General features: G+C 42.1%; 1 protein-coding gene across 1 annotated transcript in view; it reads left to right on the top strand.

Annotated features, from left to right (window-relative positions):
* The first annotated feature begins 1655 nt into the window (after window positions 1-1655).
* The window catches only part of LOC126259915 (retinol-binding protein pinta-like), a 175906-nt gene continuing 167343 nt past the window's right edge, over window positions 1656-10218 (top strand). Inside the window, exon 1 of the mRNA XM_049957006.1 lies at window positions 1656-1810. The gene's annotated coding sequence lies outside the window, so the exon portion shown is untranslated. The remainder of the gene's footprint in view (window positions 1811-10218) is intronic.

Below are 10218 nucleotides of genomic sequence, written 5' to 3'. Positions count from 1 at the left end.
CATGGATTCCAGAAGCAGCGATCGTGTGATACCCCACTCGCTTTATTTGTTCATGATACCCAGAAAATATTAGATACAGACTCCCAGGTCGATGCCATTTTCCTTGACTGACGGAAGGCGTTCGATAAAGTTCCGCACTGTCGCCTGATAAACAAAGTAAGAGCCTACGGATATCAGACCAGCTGTGTGGCTAGATTGAAGAGTTTTGAGCAAACAGAACACAGCATGTTGTTCTCAATGGAGAGACGTCTAAGGACGTTAAAATAACCTCTGGCGTGCCGCAGGGGAGTGTTATGGGACCATTGCTTTTCACAATATATATAAATGACCTAGTAGATAATGACGGAAGTTCCATGCGGCTTTTCGCCGATGATGCTGTAGTATACAGAGAAGTTGCAACATTAGAAAATTGCAGCGAAATGCAGGAAGATTTGCAGCGGATAGGCACTTGGTGCAGGGAGTGGCAACTGACCCTTAACATAGACAAATGTAATGTATTGCGAATATATAGAAAGAAGGATCCTTTATTGTATGATTATATGATAGCGGAAGAAACACTGGTAGCAGTTACTTCTGTAAAATATCTGGGAGTATGCGTACGGAACGATTTGAAGTGGAATGATCATATAAATTTAACTGTTGCTAAGGCGGGTGCCAGGTTGAGATTCATTGGGAGAGTCTTTAGAAAATGTAGTCCATCAACTAAGGAGGTGACTTACAAAACACTCCTTCGACCTATACTTGAGTATTGCTTATCACTGTGGGATCCGTATCAGGTCGGTTTGACAGAGGACATAGAGAAGATCCAAAGAAGAGCGGCGCGTTTCGTCACAGGGTTATTTGGTAAGCGTGATAGCGTTAAGGAGATGTTTAGCAAACTGAAGTGGCAGACTCTGCAAGAGAGGCGCTCTGCATCGCGGTGTAGCTTGCTGTCCAGGTTTCGAGAGGGTGCGTTTCTGGATGAGGTATCGAATATATTGCTTCCCCCTACTTATACCTCCAGAGGAAATAACGAATGTAAAATTAGAGAGATTCGAGCGCGCACTGAGGCTTTCCGGCAGTCATTCTTCCCGCGAACCATACGCGACTGGAACAGGAAAGGGAGGTAATGACAGTGGCACGTAAAGTGCCCTCCGCCACACACCGTTGGGTGGCTTGCGGAATATAAATGTAGATGTAGATGTAGAATATATCGACCACATTAAGACCTCTTACACTCGACGTTCCGATCGTAGAATGCTACACTTCCCTTGCTTTTTTCACCTCCGCATTGAATTACATTGCCTCTTCCATTGCCATGCCGTCGATCATTGCTGTTCGTCCTGCTTTATGATCAGTTTCCCACCCGAAGGGGACGATGTTGCGCGTAACCTGCGTTCGTTTCCCCACCGTCTTTAGTCATGGCTGTAGTATAAAGAATCTTTAGGCCCCATTGCAAATGATTTTCCTTAAATCCTTTGGGAGCAAAACTGAGATTGAACAACTTTGGCTTAGCAGTCAACGACGCCGCTCCTGGGCCACGGTACGTACCTGACAACAGACTGATGACTTATGACTGTATTCCCTGTAAGTTTCACCAGCAGCATGACGCAGCAATAGACGGCAGACCACGGGACGCGGACGGTGGAGCCGGCTGTTCCCTCAGTCCCGACGTGCCCACCATCGCCCTCTGGCCTCATTTAGCCCAGATACCGCCTAGAAGACTTTCCCCGTTCAGCCTCTCTGGCCCACGCTGTAGCAGTCGGCGCCGGGCCTGAGAAGCGGCACTACCACGTCCGGCGAAGGTCTTCCAGCCGTCAAGGGCAACGCTGTGAGTAAACAAACCAACTGCATTACTTACATATCTTCTTGACGGAACAATCTTATGTAGCAGTTCAAGCGAGTGCTGAGGCAATGCACTAAGCCATGGCTGGCCCAGAGACATAGACAGTTTGTTCATCCTCGCATTCGATCGAAGGTGTGACAATTCATTAGCTACGCTATCTCCCACAGCGCAGTACGCCTAATGTTGCCCATAGAAATTTCAGGAACAAGTTATGTATGTATATTTGCAAATACAGGGTGAGTGAGGGGGAAAGGTACCAGCTTTGGGATGCGGCAGTATTAGTGTTTCCGAACAAAAAACTTAATATGGACATATGGCCTATTGTGAATGGTTTCCGAGATAAAACACGTTTATATCACTTTCGTACGCTTTTCTTTAACAACTCGAAAACCGCACACTCCAACGAAAACGTGTCTCATTACACAATTAAAATAAATTACATTTGCTAGGACTAACAGTTCGCGCGGAGAGATCGCGGGAATATACAGGGTGATTCAAAAAGAATACCACAACTTTAGGAATTTAAAACTCTGCAACGACAAAAGGCAGAGCTAAGCACTATCTGTCGGCGAATTAAGGGAGCTATAAAGTTTCATTTAGTTGTACATTTGTTCGCTTGAGGCGCTGTTGACTAGGCGTCAGCGTCAGTTGATGCTAAGATGGCGACCGCTCAACAGAAAGCGTTTTGTGTTGTTGAGTACGGCAGAAGTGAATCGACGACAGTTGTTCAGCGTGCATTTCGAACGAAGTATGGTGTTAAACCTCCTGATAGGTGGTGTATTAAACGTTGGTATAAACAGTTTACAGAGAATGGGTGTTTGTGCAAAGGGAAAAGTTCTGGACGGCCGAGAACGAGTGATGAAAATGTAGCACGCATCCAGCAAGCATTTGTTCGCAGCCCAGGAAAATCGACTCGCAGAGCTAGCAGAGAGCTGCAAATTCCACAATCAACTGTATGGAGAGTCCTACGAAAAAGTTTAGTTATGAAACCTGAACGTCAACTACCCGAGGCGATGGATCGGCCGCCAGGCAGCCCGTGACAGAGCACTTCATCACTGGCCTGCGATTTTTTCTTATGGGGGTATGTTAAGGATATGGTGTTTCGGCCACTTCTCCCAGCCACCATTGATGATTTGAAACGAGAAATAACAGCAGCTATCCACACTGTTACGCCTGATATGCTACAGAGAGTGTGGAACGATTTGGAGTATCGGGTTGATACTGCTCGAGTGTCTGGAGGGGGCCATATTGAACATCTCTGAACTTGTTTTTGAGTGAAAAAAATCCTTTTTAAATACTCTTTGTGATGATGTATAACAGAAGGTTATATTATGTTTCTTTCATTAAATACACATTTTTAAAGTTGTGGTATTCTTTTTGAATCACCCTGTATAAAATCTCGGCGTCGCTCGTGCGCTATAGCTTGGGTACTCTTCGTAGGGCAGTTTGACGTAGTTTTCCGACTTCATAGACCACAGGCGTCCTGTATCAAAATGTTCGTCTCAACTTTCTCTGTATTACTGTGGTACGGTGTAAACGATGCAATGAATAACACAGAAAGCCGGCCGGAGTGGCCGAGCGGTTCTAGGCGCTACAGTCTGGAACCGCACGACCGCTACGGTCGCAGGTTCGAATCCTGCCTCGGACATGGATGTGTGTGATGTCCTTAGGTTAGTTAGGTTTAAGTAGTTCTAGGTTCTAGGGGACTGATGACCTCAGAAGTTAAGTGCCATAGTGCTCAGAGCCATTTGAACCATTTGAATAACACAGAAAATAAACAGAAATGTATTTAAAAATGTTATATCTCGGAAACCATTCAGAATCGGGCATATGTCCACATCAAGTTTTTTGTTCAGAATCAGTAATGCTATTACCCATCAAAACACGTGCCTTTCCTCCTGATTCATTAATTACGCTTTAGGGATACGATTTTGGTGTTGGGTCTAACTCATTATTGTATCGTGTGGTTCACTGTCGTGTGATAACAGGGCATACAGCCCACCTTTCTGGAGAGGTTGACTGCACATCCTCCTACACCAAATAAAACTGTACAAAGAATTTTTTTGCTTTTAACCCTTAACAATAGAACGTATACGAGAGATCACGGATGGTTCGTCTTCATCTCTGTAGTTTTTCATCGGACGTGCAGCGCCTCTCTGATGGTATTTCAAATTTGAAACCTTTTATAATACCACTGTGTTATTCGAGAAACTTGTCACAAGACTTCAATGAGCGATATACTACAGTCTTCGAGAAACGACAGTGTAACAAGTGCAAATAAGAAAGGGCAATAGGAAAGGTTTGCTCTTCCATGTGACTCGGCTGCCATTTTCATTAGAGGAGCAACGAAAATTTAAGCATGGTAGTTGAAGCACAGAACTGTGGCGATACTAAAGGTACCTTACCTTCTGGTAAGAAAGGGCAATAGGAAAGGTTTGCTCTTCCATGTGACTCGGCTGCCATTTTCATTAGAGGAGCATCAAAAATTTAAGCATGGTAGTTGAAGCACAGAACTGTGGAGATACTAAAGGTACCTTACCTTCTGGTGATTTTTTGGTAAATGTGGAGGGTCTAAATCAGAATGGAGGGAAAAGAATTTGAGCGTTGTTCTTTCTGAATGTGACCAGAGTTCGTCGACCAGTACTCTACGAAGCTAGCTGTTGAGTACCGGATGAAGCAGAGCATTTTGTGGCACGAAGAAATCTGTGTTATTAGCCTGTAGGCCTGCCATTCTTTCGAACATTGTTTTTGAGACCATTATTTCTCAATGTTCATAGAAGAATTCAAAATTCTGAAGTGAGCTTGCTTTCCTTTTCTCTACACTGTTTCAGACTGAATTTATTTCGTGTGAAGGCTGGCGCCAAGTTTTAATATATAAAGAAATGAGTTACATTGTTATGTTTGTGGACGATAGTGTAAATTTATTTATTGTTTATTTCATTTACTAGTTGCGGTTTTCAAATATGATCTTTCCTTCAGAATTTACTAAAAGCCGTATTCGACACGTATTATTTCTACTGCTACTCACAATACAGTAAGGAATTTAATTCATTATTTCATAGATAGTTTACTGAACGATCGCGCAACTCAGTATGTTCTTACCTAAGTATTATTAAGTTTTATATGAAAATAATGTGGTCTAAAAAAGTTGAGGTGGAGAGAATAAATAAAAATAAAATTTGCGAAGGGAAAATTAGATAATTACAAAGAATGTATTATTTAATGACAAGAAGCTATCAGCAATAGTGACAAGTACAGGAAATAGTACTTAGCATAATTGTTAATTATTTTTCGTTCTGTTAATTTCAATAGTGAAGGCGAACAAGCAATCACACTCGGTGACTACGTATCTGGAGAGTGCCAGTATCTACCATTTATCGATGTAGGATTTGCAAACGGTTGTTTTCTTCGCTCTAGAAGATTTTCTCACTAGTTGTTTTTTATGGAACTTAAATTTCATCTTCTGAATGTTATCGTGGTCCTCTCCGTTGTCTGGAAATTAGGATTCTGGTGACGTTCTGAAGTTCCTTACTCTACTGGTGTTACGCAAACTCTGCTCAGAAATACGCACCCAGGCCGGATCACTGGTAACATTTAGTAGCTCAGTAGTATAAAGTCTTCATACTTCCTCCTTCCACCACAATCAAGTGCTCACATCCGGAGCGAGAGTTACCGCTTCTTCACTGTCTCCTCTCCAAAGTGACGGTGCTGTTGATCATCACAACATTCACTTTATTTAACTATTAGACGATTGACATTTCTGCAGCTCTTTCTTGGAATATGTAACCGCTAAACTATTTATGACAGCATATGTTTCTTGGTCGTGTTACTTCGTACAAACTGCAACGTCATAAAGTGAGCGCCTCTTCATCATGAGTGAAAATTTGATCGAGGAATTGTTAACATTACACGTTCAGATTTCCGGTTTCTTCACATCAGTCTTGGCTCCTTTCACTGGCTCTAAAAAGGCCGTATTGATGCCTATGAGGTACGTAAGTGACATACGTTCTCACTTTCCTTAACATGAGTACCATACGCTCCTCTTCCAGCGCTGTCACTGATGCGTTACCATTCAGCGGTCGTCCATCTCTTCAGCGCCTGCCTGCCAGTGATTACTTGACCCCTCTTATTTGCCTAACTTTCTCGAAATTGTATTTTATGTGCCAATATTCTGCACATTTTCTCGTGATCCGAAACTTGGTGGGATAAATTCCAAGAAACATTAACAATTCACCTAGCTATGTTGTCCAACGGTCCTTGTAATGAAATTTAGCTGAATCCTTTCGAAGGTCTTCATTAGGTACCACTGAACTTCGAACGCACACAGTCTTTATCTGAAAACTGTTAAGGATGTCAAATTAAACACCTTTCAGCCACCTAGTTTCCAAACTTATTTTTGGCTACCACTTTCGACGACTTATTACGCCATCTTCAGGCCCGTGACCGACGCGTAGGAAGATTCCACCTAAACTGATAGCCAAATAAAGTAAGTTTGGAAACTACACGTTTGAAAGATGTTTGATTTGATATCATGCATCGAACAGCCGAGTCGCGCAACCATCTCTTAAGAGATGGACATACAGAAAAACTGATTAAAGTGGTACCCAGGGTATCATGATAATGTTTTGCAGAAGTCTGTAATAACATGAATGTCCTGGCTGTAGTTATGGCAAGAAAAAAAAAAGTAGCCTTCCGTACATGCAACACAAAGGCTTTCACAGAACCGAATTCAACCCGTCAAACTGCAGTAGACAACAGATAAATCGCAATCAACATTCGACATTTTAATACGCCAACACTCGTTAAAAAACACTCGGGAGAATTCAGGTTTGAGGAAAGTTGAGATTTGAAGCCATTTCCACGACGAGATCATTTAAGATGGAGGAGCACAGACTGGTGAGGGTGGGGAAGGAAAGAAACCATCCCGGCACTTTACTCAAGTAATTTATGCCAAACACGAGGAACCTTACCAGGATTTGAATCGCTCTCCTCCCGGTTACGAATCCAAAGTCTCGCCACTGCACCACCTCGGTCTGTGTCTGGCATCGAAGCCAGGACGTCCTCTCATAGGGTGGTGACAATAACTACACGTTTCCATTTGTCTTTGCCTTATCGCCCAAACACTGTCGCTGAAGCTTCCTTCTTAGGACTTGCTACTCAATCGCAAGAAAATAAACTTTTCTTCAGGTATCAAGTTTCTTAACAAATTTTTAGGAAATCTAAATAAAAAATGAAATAAAGTAGTACTCTGGAGTTTATGTATCCAGTGACACTTTAAGGATGTTTTGAATTCGTTTTTCGTTCACAGAACTGCACTTATTGTAAACATTTTTGAGGTCAGTACGAACTCTCCTAGCCTCAGTTCTCTCTGGTGTAAAGCGTATTCCTAGTACTGCCATTCGATGTCAAACCAAAAATGCATGACGGTGACTATTCTGCCATTTAATTTGAGTTACGAACAGTTTTAATGTTTCACTTGGAGGACTCTGTTTTGTTGGTATGTCAATAAATATGCCTTTATATCCAGGAATCACACACTCTGCATTTGTCAATTGAAAAATTCTCTCTCCAGCCTTCATACAGGTATTGCCAATTGTAGCGATGTTGTTTTGGAATTTCAGATGCAACAGTTCTGATGTTAGACATATATTAAGCGTCCACGAACATACCTGCTTTCTGCCGATTGTTAATGATACGCTTAAGTATTACTCAAATGTAGCATTGATATAGCGAATGAATAAGATCCTACAACGTCCCACACACCCTGATCGTTCTAAAGTCGTCACGGTACGTAGCTGACCCGAGAAAAGCTTTCCCCCAAGTGAAAGTCAGGACAAGGATTCTTTACTCCAAGATAGGTTTCTCTCCAGTTGCTTTGCTACAAGTCCGAAAGCTAAGTTCTCTTTCCTGACACCCCGGCGTCTATCCCTCAATCTTACCTCTCTTACAGACGGATTCACGAACATACAAGCACAATAACGAAGATAATCATAGAGCAGAAAAAAGGGACGTGATGCAATTCTTAAACCAAAAAATACCCACACATATTAAGGCGAAGAGTGATCAAACAGCAAAGTAATTCGAAACAGTCAAGCTACAAAAGGCTAATGTCGTTGTGTAAAAATGATTATACGATTACGGGATTTGGCGTTGGGCCGGCTATAGTGGCCGAGCGGTTCTAGGCCCTACAGTCTGGAACCGCGCGGCCGCTACGGTCGCAGGTTCGAATCCTGCCTCGGGCATGGATGTGTGTGATGTCCTTAGGATAATTAGGTTTAAGTAGTTCTAAGTTCTAGGGGACTGATGACCTCAGAAGTTAAGTCCCATAGTGCTCAGAGCCATTTGAACCATTTGATTGGGAGTTAGAAAAATAAAAACATAATATGCTACATTTCTTGTCAGGATAATTTGACGCTCGCGAAGCGTAATCAATGGCCTGATAAAGGGTAGTAAGAGAGGAAGGGTACAGAGTATAGCATATTAAGACAGATTTATTAGCTTTAAGTGTCAAACAGTGAGCCCGCATCTCGTGGTCGTGCGGTAGCGTTCTCGCTTCCCACGCCCGGGTTCCCGGGTTCGATTCCCGGCGGGGTCAGGGATTTTCTCTGCCTCGTGATGGCTGGGTGTTGTGTGCTGTCCTTAGGTTAGTTAGGTTTAAGTATTTCTAAGTTCTAGGGGACTTATGACCACAGCAGTTGAGTCCCATAGTGCTCAGAGCCCCCCTTTGTCAAATAGTGACATGACTAATGTTCTTCTCCCTCATTTTCCGAAAATATCCCTCTAGTTGCCCATAGCTAATTTTTTTTTCGCTTAGGTTCTGTTAACTCTATTGCCAATACTTCCAAATGTGTCTTTTTGCCTATTCCGAGCTAACATTTTTCTGTCTTTATTGGTTATATTTCTTTATCTAGTAGTTGGAAATGATCAGCATACCTCCTCTCGTTTCCTGTAACCATTGTTATACATATCAGTAACTTGCTTTTTTTTCAAATTGATCATTTGTATTTCTGGCCCCATTTCCTGTTCCAAATTTCAACTACTTAATACCAGAACTTTTCTAAGACCACCACAATCTTTTTCTACTGACCTACCAAACTTTTAATGCGTTTCTTGTCTTGTTTGTTACTACCATGTGGAGCTTCTAACTTTTCTTTTGTTCATCTTTTCAGATTTTCTGACAGTCGCGACTTTCCGATTGCTAACATGTTTTGTTAAAGTCATTTGTTTTAGTCTTCACAGAGAGAAGCTAAGCCTTTCTAATAGTCAGATCCTCAGAACTAATAGATGACTACAACTTTGAAGTAATATGTGATTGTACGCTCATGAAAACTGCAAAAGCCTGTTTGAGCATATTATACCTGATAAGTATATAAAATAACTTACGCAAAATGCAGCTGGACATGTAACTTCATTTATTAATACTGGATCTGTTAGTTTTCCAGCGAAGTCTCTGACAATTTTTGGTATTTCTTTCTATAGCATTACTGTCAATAGATTTTGCATTATGACATCAATATCCCAATAACTAAGACAGCTTAAAGCATCTCTGGGGCAACGTTGTCCCAAATTGTCTCTTTTGTTAAAACAAAATGTTCTTCCTTTGTTCACCCGCTGCTCTTATGGATTCAGACACAGTATTTGGGAAAGAAATCAAGCAAACTTTTATCGTAATTGTTAATTAAAACCTCTGTGCAGCCTCTGTCTGGTCGCCAGAGAAAGAAGTTTCCGTTAGTAATCATTGCCAGTTTATTTGATTACAGAAAGAAAATTACAAGGTTTATGTCAGTTGCTCAACACCAATCGTAGTTACCTTTCCTTCTCATAGGTCTTTGACACAGTTATACAGATACTTGTAACTCTTAACATAATTATTAGCTGTGGAACTTTAAGACGCCGCTCTCCTTCGCTTCGACGGTTGTGCGCTGTTGCTGCAATTCTTCCCTGTTCACAGGAGAATGACGTAGGGGTCTTGAAGAAAGCACACCAACGGTCGCTGATGGCTGTCGTTAGGAGAAATTCATCACGTGTCGCTTTCTCCGTGTAGTGTATCATTACGCTAGTGAGGAGAGAGAGAGAGAGAGAGAGAGAGAGAGAGAGAGTGGCGAGGGAGTTGGGGCGGTGGGGTAGAGGTCTCTTAGGTGGTATTACACTGACCAACGAAATCACCAGGTAACACAAATGACGGGTACACCGCTACTGTGGAATGTACTAACATACACTTACGCTGAGCAGTCAGTAAACTGAATATGAGCTTCCATTTTTCAGGTGGGACTCATGTATACGTCATCGGTGACAGCAGTAAATAACAGTGTAATGGCTCAGCAGCAATCACAAAAACAACGAGACTAGTAATCCACGCGTTGCATTCGTCAGAATTTGACGAGTTTCCATGA

The sequence above is a fragment of the Schistocerca nitens genome, chromosome 5 (assembly GCF_023898315.1).
Source record: "Schistocerca nitens isolate TAMUIC-IGC-003100 chromosome 5, iqSchNite1.1, whole genome shotgun sequence".
NCBI lineage: Eukaryota > Metazoa > Arthropoda > Insecta > Orthoptera > Acrididae > Schistocerca > Schistocerca nitens.
The sequence above is the reverse complement of the archived record's forward strand: the minus strand, read 5'-3'. Positions and strand labels throughout refer to the sequence as shown.